Source organism: Parasteatoda tepidariorum, chromosome X2 (genome assembly GCF_043381705.1).
Source record: "Parasteatoda tepidariorum isolate YZ-2023 chromosome X2, CAS_Ptep_4.0, whole genome shotgun sequence".
Taxonomy (NCBI): Eukaryota; Metazoa; Arthropoda; class Arachnida; order Araneae; family Theridiidae; genus Parasteatoda; species Parasteatoda tepidariorum.
This window is the reverse complement of record NC_092215.1, coordinates 19,302,378-19,313,755: the sequence shown is the minus strand read 5'-3', so window position 1 is coordinate 19,313,755 and position 11,378 is coordinate 19,302,378. Positions and strand designations below refer to the sequence as shown.

General features: G+C 26.5%; 1 long non-coding RNA gene across 1 annotated transcript in view; it reads right to left on the bottom strand.

Moving 5' to 3' along the window:
- Window positions 1-3,325: 3,325 nt before the first annotated feature.
- Window positions 3,326-11,378, bottom strand: part of LOC107436648 (uncharacterized) — an 11,256-nt gene continuing 3,203 nt past the window's right edge. The window contains exons 2-3 of the long non-coding RNA XR_001583125.4: window positions 11,067-11,149; window positions 3,326-8,413 (exon numbers count right to left, since the gene is read on the bottom strand). This is a non-coding gene — a long non-coding RNA (uncharacterized lncRNA). The remainder of the gene's footprint in view (window positions 8,414-11,066; window positions 11,150-11,378) is intronic.

Sequence of the window (11,378 nt, the reverse complement as noted above, 5' to 3'; positions counted from 1 at the left end):
TTGTTACGTGCAAATATATATATATATATTTTAAATTGGATTTTGTATGAGNATATATATATATATATATATATATATATATATATATATATATATATATATATATATATATATATATATATATATATATATATATATATATATATATATATATATATATATATATATATATATATATATATATATATATATATATATATATATATATATATATATATATATATATATATATATATATATATATATATATATATATATATATATATATATATATATATATATATATATATATATATATATATATATATATATATATATATATATATATATATATATATATATATATATATATATATATATATATATATATATATATGTATGGTAGAGGCCTCTCAAGCGTTTATATTTTTGTCTAAAACTGATGATGTATGTACCTCTTGAATAATATAAATGTAAGAAATATAAAAATATCTAAATCTTAGAATCTTTGTAAATTTGAGAGCTTTGCTAATGCAAGTATTTTTAGAAACCAGGTATTTTTGTGACATGTCAAAATGACATGGTGCCATAAGCTCTGAATTTTAGCCATAAATTTTTTTCTCAAATGGCAATAGTATGTTTAATTTTACCGAGATTAATGTAGCTAAATTTATTTAATGTTACGTGGTACACTTTAACAATTATTTTCATTATCTGTTACCGCGAAACTTATTTATTTAGGACCTATGTATTTTATTAGAGTATCAATTCTTTAATTGCAGATAAACATTCAGCATTTAAGCCGTAACTTGAAAGAAAAAAATGTTAGTTGTACGTCGAATTTTATAGAGAAAAATATGAATAAATTGTTACCTTAACAAACACAATGAAATTAATTATAAATTCATATTTTATGCAAGTATCAATATTTGAAATTATGCCATACATTTTGCATTTGAGCGGTTATTTTTTTTCCTCCTAAAATTGCAGTAGAATTTACGGGTATTAGAAGAATCTTATAGGTCGTTTTAATGAGGGAAATATTAATAAATTTTTAAGGAATTAAGAAAAAATTTCAAAATTAATTTTACACATTTTCCCCTTGATTCCTACATTTTCAATTCTTAGAAATTTTATACGAGCTTCAAACTTTATAATAGGTCTATAAGCTTTGTATTTAAGCTGCAATTTATTTCCATACTAATAGTAGATTGTTGAGTTTTTTTGAGGGAGAAGTCTTAATATTTGTAATGCAAAGGGCACTTGAAAACTTAACTTTGAAAATTTGAATCGTTAAATTTTCTCGAACATGTATTTTTTTTTCAATTACAAATTATTTATTTTTTTTACAAGAATAGCAATCTTTATAATGAAATACTCTTTTGCCATTTAACTTATTTTTTTCTTCAAAATTTGTAGCATAATGTCTAGTTTTTAGAAAAATGTATATTTCAGACAGATTTATGTGACATGACGAAATGTCACGGTACTATAATCTCTGAATTTTAGCAATTTTTTTTTCTCACTATTGGCAATAGTATGTAGCTAAATTTTTTAATGTTATGAGGTACATTTTAAAAATCATTTTCTCAAATTGGTATCACAAAACTTATGTGTTTAGGATCTACATATTTTTGAAGTGTCAATCTTTAGATATTTCACACGAGTTCACACTTTAAAATGAAGCTTATACTTTTGCCATATAGGGTAAACTAACTAGTGAAGGAACACTTAAGCTTCACTTGCCTTTTAAAAAATCATATTAATTTCAAAATTCGTAATTTTAGTGAAATGGCAGTGTCAACATATTTGTTACTAATTGCAAATTATGTAAAAAAAATTGTAGAGAACTTACATAATATTGTTTTAAAGTTTTGGAGGTTCAAATAACAAGTAGTAAGAAGATCAAGTGAAGGAACAGCTCTTACCAATGAATGAACACCCAGTAAAGGAACACTTAACTTTGGTTATTTTTTAATGCTCTTTATGAATTTATAAGTCATACAAATATTTAAAAACAAACCTATTCGTGAAATTATAACATATAAATACTTGGAAAATGTTAACTTTTTTTTGTAATCATGAATTGAAAATTAAAGTGTCAACATATTAACACATACTGTTCATTCACTGGGAAATCTATGCCCAGTAAAGGAACATGCCTGCTCCCTCACTGGTTAGAAGTTGTTTTTCGTATTTTTAACATACTTTTGATGCGGAACATCACTAAAGGTACAAGAAAATTAAAGTTTATCTTTTGTTTTCATTAACTTAGAAAAAAACCTAGTGAATGAACACTTGTTCCTTCACTGGTTTTTCATCGTTTGGTGATCCAGTGAATAAACACCCCCTTATCTCTGTACTTTATTATGCTATGATGCTTTAAAAAATAAAACGTAACTTCAATAACTACATTTTGAATTCTCTTTTTCACAGTTTGAAAAATAAAACTATTGCATGCAATTAATTCCACTTCAAACATATAAATACAAACACTCACCTTATAATTTTTTCAAAGAAACAAGGTGTTGCAGAGATAATAACAAATTCAAAAAATTTTCCAGAGAAGTCTACCAGGTAATCCGATAACGAGTCTACCAGTCTTGACCAGGTAATCCAAAACATTGGTAGATGACTTCCTATTGTTTGGTAGTAACCTATTGTTACCAATCAATCTAAAGAAAATCTTTCAAATTCTTATTTTTAATCAATATATATTAAATGTTCCTTCACTGGGTAGTGTTCCTTCACTGGTTGGTTTACCCTAACTGCTATTTTTTTTAAAAAAAATTGCAGTATGTCTAGCAGTATTTAGAAGAATGATTATGTAGTGAGTAGTTTAAGCTTTATTGAGGAAAATATAGCTAAATTTTTAACGTTTTCAAGACACTTTAAAAATTGATTTCTCAAATTAGTGCACTGAGAAGTATAATCTTAGATCATAAATATATTTTGTAAGCGTCAATCCAAAATCTAAATGAAAAGGAGCAAAAAGTTTACCTTTATATTTAAATTTTTAGAATTGTAATTACTGAAAAATTTCGAACTATTAAAGAGCATTGATCTAATATAATTATTTAAAGTTTAAAGTTGAATAAATTTAATTAAATAATTGGAAGTTGAGAATTTTTTTTATTGGGGTTAATTGAGAAGAAATGTATTAAAAAAGCTTGAATGAAATGAATGAAAATCTAATGAAAGTCGAATGTCTAATAATCTAATGAAAGTCTAATGTCTAATGAAAAATCTAATGAAAGTCTAATGTCTAATGAAAATATAATGAAAGTCTATTGTCTAATGAAAATCTTATGAAAGTTTAATGCAATTAATAAGAAGGCAAGAACAACACGTTCTATTGGTTTTATTTTTATGTTTATTAATAAGCATCATGCCTAATAAACATAAAAAAATTTATCGATTACATTTCATACAGATAATTAGCAGAAGACATCAAGACAATTAAAAGTCATTTGTCACACAATCTAAATCATCTCAAAGGATATTGTCGAAAAATATTTAAATATTGTTTTTAACATAAATAAAGACTTATTTAAATACAACTTTGTTTAAACAATTGTATTAATTGTTCAGAGGCTTAAATTTGGCACAAATTTGAGCCCATAAGAGATAAAACTTTAGAGAAGGGGAACACAGTTCCAATAATAAATGAATACAATTATCACAATACGAAAAAAATATGCATTTATTAGAAAGCATCAAGGAATTAAAATGAATTAAGTTAAGTAACCCAAATATGGGCAGTGCATCTAATATGATCACTACTGTAAAGTATGTTTAATTGCTTGTTTTGAATGTAGATGGCAGTAAATACGCTTTAAGCAATGCAAATAAGCTGAAGTAGTAACATGAGTCTTCCGTTTTTGCAATTAAATACTACGTAGCAAAGCAACAAAAATATTTTGTTGGTAGTAAACTTTGTTCTTCGAAATTTAAAATATAAGTATGTCTTTTTTACTAAAAAAGCTCTTGTCTTGACCATTAAACATTATTGGGAGAACTAAGGTGAATTCTTTATCTTCTAAATAGTCTTGTCACGAATTTTGAATTTGTAACCATGTACAACTATTTTCAATAAAGTAAAAATGGTCATCGGACCTGTTATGGGCACTAAAAGGATTCCTAATTTGGTTACTGTGAGAAACCTGTTGCCTTATTGAAACCAGCTGCCATATTGAAATTAGCTGCCATATTGAAACTAGCTGACTGATTTGAAACCACTACCCGTTTAAACCACTTCCCAAGTTGAAAATAGCTGCCATATCGAAATCAGCTGCCATGTTCAAACTAGTTGCCGTGTCGAAACCAGCTGCCAAGTCTAAGCCTATGACATAAGTAATAACTGTTGAAGAATAAACTGTTCAAACTAGCTTCCGTGTCGAAACCAGCTGCTAAATCTAAACCCAATGACATATGTAATAGCTGTTGAAGTACAAACTGTTCAAACTAGCTGCCGTGTCGAAACCAGCTGCCAAGTGTAAACTCAATGACATAAGTAATAACTGTTGAAGTACAAACTGTTCAAACTAGCTGCCGTGTCGAAACCAGCTGCCAAGTCTAAACCCATGACATAAGTAATAGCTGTTAAAGTTCAAAAATGTTCAAACTAGCTGCCGTGTCGAAACCAGCTGCCAAGTCTAAACCTAATGACATAAGTAATAACTGTTGAAGTACACACTGCTCAAACTAGCTGCCGTGTCGAAACCAGCTGCCAAGTCTAAACCCAATGACATAAGTAATAACTGTTGCAGTTCTAAAGAGTCTTGTTTTTGTGCTATTGTGTTCAGTTTTTTCTAGAAAAACACTAAGACATGGTTGTGTGCAATGTGTGCTGCGTTTGGGTGAAGGAAGAGTGTTTTGGCCTTAGAAGAAAAAAAAAATTCTATATTTTGTAGGTCAATGATGTCAAGATTCAGAATAAGGACTAAAGATTTTCTTTGGCAAGAAAAATACATTAAACAATTTTCAACTTTTTGTCTTCTACAAAAAATAGAATAATGAAAAAAAAAATACATAGGGGCCCATATTTGGGTCGCTTTCCTTTTATTAAGTTTTCTAATACTCAGATTTAAAATTAAAATTTTTTTTTTATTACATCAACTTTTGTTAAAAAGTAATAAAAACAGCACTAGTTCAAAAAAGTAATAAATAAAACTAAAAAGCCTTTTAATAAAGAATAAAAAGTTATCTGTACACAAGTTACTTTCTATTCTATTTCACCAATAATAGATTCTATCAAAGTTATTTTAGCAAATTCATCACAGACATTTAAGTACATTTCAAAGTTTAAAGAAAAATTCACTTTAGTCGAAATTAAAATTGGGCATTCTGAACCAAAAATATGCAAAATATATTATATAAGATGCTTTATAATCATCACTTTTAATATATTTCTATAGAATTCTTGTTAAAAACGGAGTTATTAGAACTTATACCTTACTGCATCGATGAGCCACTTGTAGATGCGTGCCACGGTGTGCCATGGCACAGTGGCACGTGAAATTGGAAGCAAAAGAAGCAATAATTTCACCTCCAAGATTTTAGTCGAAACTGGTAGCAACACTGCGACTCAATTTTATAAATAATTTTTTACCAAGCCTGCAAAATTTGTCTCTGTTTTACACGATTGGGCTGTACGAATTTGGCTTATACGATTTCGCTGTAGAATATTATTGTAGGTCTGGATCGACCAATAATCGTGACCTATTTTTTCTATCATGGACATAATAAAATCAAACTATTTCTTAAAGAATTTGCCGAAAAAATAACCAAATTCAAAATTTATATATTAATTTTAAATGATTAATTATTATTTAGATTAAATAATTCCTAACTGGAGCATCTGCTCCTGATCCCCAGAGCCCAAGGTCAAGAAAACTGAGACAGGCACAGTAGGCCTTTTCCCTCTATGGGCTGTCGCTCCACTGAATTTAGTAGTAGTAGTTCAGTTTAGTTGATTAAATAATTCAAGTTTTACTATTCTTATTTATATTCACGCTGACTGAGCATTTAAAAATGTTTATTGAAAATATTTCTGAAGTTTACATTTTTATTTAATTTATATTACTTTTTTTAAATTTCTACTATTCAGACTTACATAAATAAAATGTGCTATAAGCGTATAAAAGTTGTAAAGGGCATGTATATATTTTCTTCCGACAATAGCTCTCTTCCAAAAAATGTTGGTTACCCGTAACTTACGGCAAACCAGCAGTTAATTTGCAATATCAGAAAGCACCGTTAGTGGATATAACCGTGTGGGTTGAGAAAGATGTTATATATTTTCGTTGTTAATTAATTTTGAATATAAATAATTTTAAATTAGATTTTAAAAGAAATTCTTTTACCATTTTTTTCACTAACTTCTTCGAGCTTTCTATTTAAAATTTGCTGCCATTCAAATGCCAGTCTTTTAGTTTCATCCTATTAATAAGTGGTTTTGATGATTATTATCTTAAGTTTACTGAGATTGAAATGGTTGATAATTCCTCAGATACTGATAGCTTTTTTATTCTTTTGATATTTAAATGTAGATTTGCGACCCCTAAAGTGTAGATTTGAATGACTTCATTTTTGACAAGAATTGAAAAAAAAAAAAAACTTTTTTAAGGGGGGTGAATATGGAACATCTTTTATATTACACTTTACTTTTTTGAGACTAAAATCTTAAAATGAGACGGTTTTACAAAATATTAGCAAAAGTTATTAATGGGTGATACACAAAATTAATTTACAATTAATCTGTTGAATTCACAATAAAAATTTCGTATATCGCTGTTGCTGATTACTAAATATTCATTTTGCTGATTATGATATAAAAATTTTATATATTTAAAATTTATTAAATAAATTAATAATAAATTATTTTCATTTCAAATAATTTGATACGATTTGATAATTAAGCTTCATTAAATTGTTTTAAAATGAAGCATATAGACGCTCAATAACTAATTTTGCACACTTTAAAAGTTTGCGAATCACTGCTGCATCTTAATTTTTTAATCTGAGACTAATATTTTATTTATTGAAGTATATATCTCAATTTCTAAATTTATGAAAAGTATATTATGCACTGTTAGAAATTTCTTGGAAAAAACCAAGTTACTTATTTGCTATTTTACCATATTCAATCACTACAGTCAAATAACCATAAAAAGATGTTATTGAAACTATTATGAGTAAGAAAAATTGTTTACTGACCGTTTTCCCCTTATACAGTTAAACAACGAGAATTTTAATAGTGCTCACTAAGTCCACAATGTGAAGCCACTTGCTTCTTTGCAGTTGGGTGCTCACTGTAGCCGAGAGGGCTAATCTGTCACTTTCATGACGAACTGTACAGCGTTCGCATCACAGCTTTGACATTTCTTCAACAAATGAAGAGTTTCCAGTGTCCTGCTCTCCCCAATTGGTGACCCTGAACTATTAGAAAAGTAAACTCGCATTCACGCATAGATGCTTGGCACAAAAGAATATAATATTTCCTAATTCTTACGATAGATGGCACCATCACAAACACTTCTTAAGCCACATTCATTTGGCAAAACACAACTCAACCACATTTGAACTCCATGCTCATTACCTAACGAAAAGCCTAACATAACCTCACTCTTAAGCCTAACATAACCTCACTCCTAAGCCTAGTTACATTTCATTTTTATGGTTTTTTAACTATACCAGTTGTTAAAAGTTTCAAAACCTAAAAGAAATGTTCCTAACTGTAAACTTTAAGGTTAATTGGATGGTCAGACTGTTGTCTGTAATTTCACCATAATTTCAGAATGAAAATTCTAACAGTGTACCAATTTAGATGATTAATTTTAACGTACTAGGTATTATACCAATTAACTGCATTATTTACTGATTAATTTTAATATACAGATTACACCATTAAATGTAAACTTATATAAATTAGTTTTGATTTGTTTTAGCAAGTGAAGCATTAAATATTTTTCTTAACTTAATAAGTCTCGAGTTTTCAGACAACAATATATATATTTTTATGAAACACCAAGACATATTTCAGGGAATCTAAACAAAATTTAAATACATTGTAAACTTTAGGAAAATGTGTTAAATTGAGCTATAATTAACTAATCAACACATTCAATATCACAAGATCAATTTTAAAAATATTTAGGTAAAAGTATTAATAACAACAATGGGGCATACATAACATGCTTGTCAATTACATCAAATTAATAAAAAGATATCAAAACAAAAAATCAAAATCGAATACACTATATATGCCAAGCTTAAGTAATATCAGGAATATGAATGATAAAAATACAAATGTTTCTTTGATTGGATCAAGTTCTTGTTCTGTAGCAGGAGGGGGGTTTCGATTTGGAGTAATTGGAGCACATTCCGGAATTTCAAATTCACTTCTTGGATATTCTTCCAAACTGTCATTTAACTGAAATAAATTAAAAAGTAACTATTGTAATATATTTTAATGATGTGATAAATATATTTTAGTGCTTTTAATATTAAAAACAAATAAATTAATAGCAAGTATTATAAAAAAAGGAAATCGTTTGACTCTAACAAATTTGTTTTGTATATTTTAAGTAAGTATAACGCATCATTAAATATTTATTTTTTAAATTAAGTAATATTTCTTTCGATGAAATATTATTTAATTTATAAAATAAATATATAATGATGAAATATTAACAAGTCGAAGTAATCACAAATGATTATTTATAGTGAGCTAAATAAAAAAATTTTTGGTATAATAAAAATACAATTCTGAATTGTTAGAAAAAATTCCGAAAATTTTAAATTCACTCCATGGACATTTTTCCATACTGTCATTTAACAAAAATAAATTAAAAAGAAACTATTGTAATGTATTTCAAAGAGGTAATAAATATTTATTTTATAATAGTTATAATATTAAAAACAAATAAATTTATTGTTCTTGAAAATATGAAACTGATAACTAACAAAGTAATTGTGCACATTTTAAAAATGTATAAAGTATCATTATATTTTATTTTTTCTAAATTTAAGAAACATTTAGTTGTTGAAACGTTAACAAGATCAAAACAATCACAAATGATTATTTATATTCTGCCAATTTAAATAATTTTTGGTATAACAAGAATACAATTTTAAGTTGTAGGAGAAAATTCCGAAATTTTTAAATTCCCTCCTTAGATATTGTCCACTGTCATTTAACTAAAATAAATTAAAAAGTACCTATCGTAATGTATTTTAAAGAGGTGATAATAATTTATTCTGTAATACATAGTTTTAATATTAAAAAAATGAATTAATAGTAAGTTCTTAAAACAATGAAACGGATAATTAACAAAGTAATTTTGTACATTTTAAAAAAATATAAAGCATCATTGTATTTTATCTTTTCAAAATTTACGTAATATTTCATTTGTTGAAACGTTAAAAAGATTGAAACAATCAAAAATGATTATTTACATTATACCAATTAAGATGATTTTTGGTATAATCAAAATACGATTCTGAGTTGTTGGAGAAAATTCCGGGATTTTCAAATTCACTCCTTAGATATTCTTCCACACTGTCATTTAACTAAAATGAATTAAAACATTACCTTTAAAACAAATATTAAAGAGGTGAATATATATTTTGTAATAATTTTATGATACTGAAAATAAATGAATTTAAACTAAAAATATTTGCATGGCTACTTCATAAAAACTGGAGCTAATAGAATCAAATAAAATAAACTTGTTAAAAAGATAGAAATAATCATTACGTTTTATTTTATAAATTTAAGTAGTATTTAAATTTTTGAAGAATTAAAAAGTTCGAAAAACATAACAATCATAAAAGATCAAGCGCATTATCCAAATTAATCTGATTAATAGTATTATACTAATTTAGATGATTAGTTGTATTATAAGAATTAAGATGATTAGTTGTATTATAAGAATTAAGATGATTATTTACATTATGCTGATGAAGATTATTTGTCATAAAAAAGTGCAATTTTGAGTAGTTGGAACCCATTCCGGAATTTTAAATTCACTCCATGTTTAAAAAATAAATAAAAAATAAAAAAGTTCGAAACAATAACAAACAATCATGAAAGATCATGTGCACTTTACAAATTAAGATGAGTAACAGTATTATACCAATTTAAATGATAAGTTGTATCATAAGAATAAAGATGATTATATATCATGCTATTGATGATAATTAGTAGTATTATACCACTAGTATTATACCATATATGTAATAGGCTAGTTGAAAACTTTTGGCATTCTCCAAGTGTTGCTGTGATTTTGCTGTTCGACAAGTTAAATGGAAAAGTCTACAGTATTCCCTTATTTTACAGTATTCCCTTATTACAATCAGCCCATATGCTTTTAGACTAATTAGAAAACTCTCGAAGATTTACTCAATTTGCATAGACTTAATGCAATGAGCTTAATATTATGCCAGTGTTTTGAACACAGAAGTATAGTGCATTGGAATAATTGAGCAAAAACTAATTAGACAAGTAAATATAGTTAGAAAATTAGGCTGATTATGCATATTTTTAATTAGCCTAAAAGCCTTTCTTTAATTAGCCTATTAGCCTCTGTGTAATTGCAAATTTCCAAATAAAGCTAACTGTGTAAGAAATGACATGCCTTATTATTGCTCTAAAGTATCTGGATTTATTACGAGACTAAAATGTGTAAGGCTGATTGGTTAGAAAATATTAGAATAATGAATAATGCCAATGCTTTGAATATAAAAGTATAGGGAATCAGAATAATTGAGTAAAGCTAATTATAGAAAATTAAATAGTTAGAAAATTAGAGTGATTACATCTATTTTCTAATTAGCCTAAAAGTATTGAAATTTTGAAATTGAATTTACTTATATTGTATTATACAATTGAAATTTATCAAAAATAAATCGATCTAACTGAGCAAGAAATGGCATACTTTATTATTGGCTTAAAGTATCTGGGCTCATTACGAGCCTAAACTGTGCTAGGTTGACTGGTTAGAAAATACTGGAAACTTTTCCAATTAGTTTATCTTATTGAAATGAGGTGTTAATTTGACATAAATAAAATAATAAATTTGTACCTGAAGGTGAGGATGTTTATCAAGTTTCCTTGGAGAAGGGGTTCTGGAACTTCTTCTTCTCTTCACCATTTTTGATGATTTATCTAGTACCGAAAATGTAGTTCCAATTTAAAAAGGTAAAAAAAAAAAGCTTTATAACTAATTATATTGAAAAAGTATCGATACTATCAATTCTATTGAAACTATCTATTTTCGACCTTTTTTAAAAATTTTAATTATTATGTTTCAAATTTTAAAAATTTTGATCACTTTTTCATATATATATATATATATATATTTTAACGAAACCATTTTCTGGTATATGCTCCGAGC